We start from the raw sequence: 3,688 nt of genomic DNA, 5'->3' as shown, positions 1-3,688 counted from the left end.
ACAATAAATACAATTATACGGACAAACAATTCGTTTTAACCCACAAACCCAGCACCCTGGGGCACGAACAAAATGATGTTCATTGGCCCATGTGCTGAGCCCCACGTGGTCCCCCTGAGTCCAAAGCAAAAGGAAAGGAAAACCTGTTGGTGAGAGTGCTGGCCACAGTCTGGTCAAGGTTCTGGTCCTCCCCTGTTTCCGATGAGTGGGCCAAAAAGTCCCAAGACCCCAAGATTATATATACTCAGGTTTGAGTGGGAATACCCAGCCCCTCCCTCAGGGCAGGGAGTTCCACAGTGGGTGACTGTGAGTAGTGAGATATTTTAGGAATCCTTGGTCGCCCATTAGCAGACATAACCCCTCAGGCTGGGTGTGAAGGTGCTAATGATTTCCCGGAGGGGAATCATCACACCTGAGTTATTGGTGTGAGGATAGGAACATCCTCCTATCTCACAGGCTTTTTAAGAGCCAGCTTATAGCCTGAGGGGTCAGGTGTGCTCTGGGCAGCTGCTGCAAATGGTCTGTTGTTAACAGTTCCTGGGCAATGACATAGAGGGTGTAGAATACAGTTTTACACCCACACGGTGATGAACTGGTCCCGGTTGCTCTAACTAGAACACTTTCCTAAACAGCAGAGACTCTTTTCCTATCAGTTTTGATTTGAACCTGTCAGTCACCATTTGCCTGGCAAACAAAGTGGGGATTAAACATAATTGTGCACACTGTAAAACACCAACTGGCATGGTGGTGTTGTCTTGTTTAATTTGAGACTTTTAATTGAGGCCTATCCCTAAAGCTGACACCATATTCAGACGAGTGTGAAGGCCATCAAACAGACTGCGTGAAGAGTGACTGTAACTTCAGCCCTGAACTCGTGAAACACTGTAAACATACTCTGCAGAAGCTCAACGGTGACAAAAGCTCTAAAACAGAAATGGATTAGGAACAGAGAACAACATGAAGTCCCTGTGGTTTAACATGCAGTTAACCCAAACTTACTTTCTTTTCTATAGTTCTATGAAAAACACAGAGAACATTGCACATGGGCAATATATATTCAAAAGAGCAAACAACTGAAATGCTATTGACTTGTCTTAATGTATGAACTAAAAAGGTGTCACATTCTTTTATGATATTTGTGCATTATATTTCTGTTCTGCCTTCACTGTTGCTTTGATCAGAAAGAAAAATCTTTTAGATCTTGATGTGGGCAGACCTTGGAAGAGTTCATTGCATTGGGACTTTGAAAGTCCCAGCTGATAAGTGTGTTTGTAATTCACTCTGGCAGTATCTCACCTACAGGAGCAGGTTTGCCCATGAGCACCTGTGGTTCCATCTGTCATAAACTGACCTGTGTGGTTTCACTAAGAAGTGAGAGTTCTCTTTCTCCTTGCTGTGACTTTAAGCACCTTTTGAAAATGTAGGAGTGTGGTTTAGTTGCAGATGTGCTGATAAGGTTTCTTTTGAATAATGTGATACTCTTGTTGTATGGACCTTTGCATCTTCCAACACAAAGATGAAGATCTGGTAAAAAAAAATCATTGATTAGAACCCTATAGTGATGTACTTCATTTTCTTTGAACCATTAACAAGTATTTTTGTTGTGCAGTTACCAGATACAGAACTTCAGTTTTCCTTCTGGAGCTAATATATATTACTGCTCATGTTCAAAATTATTGATGCTTTCTTTTAATATAAATTGTTTTTAAAATCTGGCAAAATGATCAGTGCTAAAATGGATGTTTCTCTCCTAGTTTCCTTCTGTTTCACTTTGTTTTGAGTTTCTGTAAAGTTCTTGCTCAAAAGCCTTTATAATGGGATTTGGGATTAATTTCGACAATTTCAGTAATTTTATGTGTGATTTACACAAATCTCCTGTTAATTATGGCACCATTTAGGAACCTTTAAAAAGAAAAATGATGGGTTTGTATGTTCAGTAGTGGAATATTCATGTCTGGGCAGTGTGATTAACTGAGTTTTAAATGTACTCATACCCTGAGAGTGCAACAGATATCTCAGGGAAAAACTAAAGTCAGATCTCTTCTTCTAACAGACCCTATTCAAATGTAAAGTAACTTTAACAGGGAGAGAATTCTAGTGTTCACTTTCTAAAGCCTTGTTAAGCTGTTCTTAGAGTAATGGTGTTAAAATTTGGATTCACATTTTTAATTTCCATACTTGGAGTTTGAAGATGGCACAGATGTGAACATCAGACATTATCAACCCATTTAGGGGTTTTCAGCTTAAAAAACTTCCAATAGCTTAAAAAGCTGAAACAGCTCAGGCCACAAAAAGGCCAGGGTGTCCTGAGACTCTGCTCTGCCAGAGTCTGTTTATTGGGCTGCAGTTTCATATCCAATAAGCAGGAGTGCATGTCCCTTTTAAGTCCTGGATCAGAATAACAGAGAATCGAATCATGTGAGAAATACCTTTCGTCATTTTACTTGGACCTGCTGGGGGTTTTTTGTGTTAGTTTGTGGGTTTTTGTTATTCTCTTTTTTTTTTTTTTTTAAGAGGAGAAAAATAGCATTCCCCACACTGAAAATAAATGTCATACATTAATTATTAGTGTACCTGCCTACTGTGAAGTTTAGTGAAGTCACAGAGAAATATTGCACAATAACACTTGTTTATTTCTAAATATGGTGCCAGCTCTGGAGACTGAAGGAAAATTATTGAATGAGAAACTTCTTTCAAAGAAGACTGACAGAAGTGTTATATATATATATATATATATATATATATATATATATATATATATATATATATATATATGCTTTTAGTTTATACAGTATATTTATTTGTGTAAATAAATGTATATACTTCCCCTTCCCCCTACAGAAGCCTCTGGTCTGAAAGTTTCTCTCCAGTGTTGGGATAAATTCTGGGAAGGGGGGAGGGAAGCCTGGAAATTGTATTTTGGATTTTCTAATGTGGCTCGAACTACCACAGAAGCCCACCCTGCCCCCTCAGTCCCTGCCCCATGGATGACATGCTGACACAATGATTGATTTCATAAGATTCTGGAAGAGTCTTTTGGACTGAGTGGTTTAAAGATGCCTTGTGATCTGTTCCTCCATTGTACTGGTTTTCTTAGAGGAATCAAAATGCACTACCTCGAAAATCTCTTCCAAATTCATGTGCCAATTATGAATGATCCACCTCAGCATGATGGGACTTGTCTTTCTTTAAACACGGTGTGACGTCTCTCCCAAAGAATCATCCTAGCAACTTAGAACAAATTTTCTAATGAATAGATTAAAAAAAAAAAAGGAGAACCCAGGAGTCCAGGAAACAAGTGACATTTTCCTTCATGCTTCGTGGCCCTTGTTTCCCACTCGTCTATATGTTTCTTCATCTAGAAAAGCTGATTTCTGAAGACCTCCTCTCTAAGCTGTGTGAGTTATGAGCTTTCTTTCAGAGCAATGCATGAACTCTTGAGCTGCGCCCTACAAGAGATGTGGAAGCAGGAGGTTGAAAAGTGGATTGTGCATTCAACAATAATTGGGATGCCGAATCACATCTCTAGTATTGTTATGGTTGCATCAACTTTTTCATCCTAATTTTTGTCTAAGAATGAGAAATTACCCTTAGGTGTGTTTTAAGGATACTGAAATTTTAGAAGTACATTTATCTTGTGTATGTCGACATGACTGTTTTCTAATTTTCTATGATACTGGTAGAATTA

This window comes from Lepidothrix coronata, unplaced genomic scaffold, assembly GCF_001604755.1.
Source record: "Lepidothrix coronata isolate B3197 unplaced genomic scaffold, Lepidothrix_coronata-1.0 Scaffold314, whole genome shotgun sequence".
In the NCBI taxonomy this organism is placed as follows: domain Eukaryota; kingdom Metazoa; phylum Chordata; class Aves; order Passeriformes; family Pipridae; genus Lepidothrix; species Lepidothrix coronata.
This window is presented reverse-complemented; position numbering follows the sequence as displayed.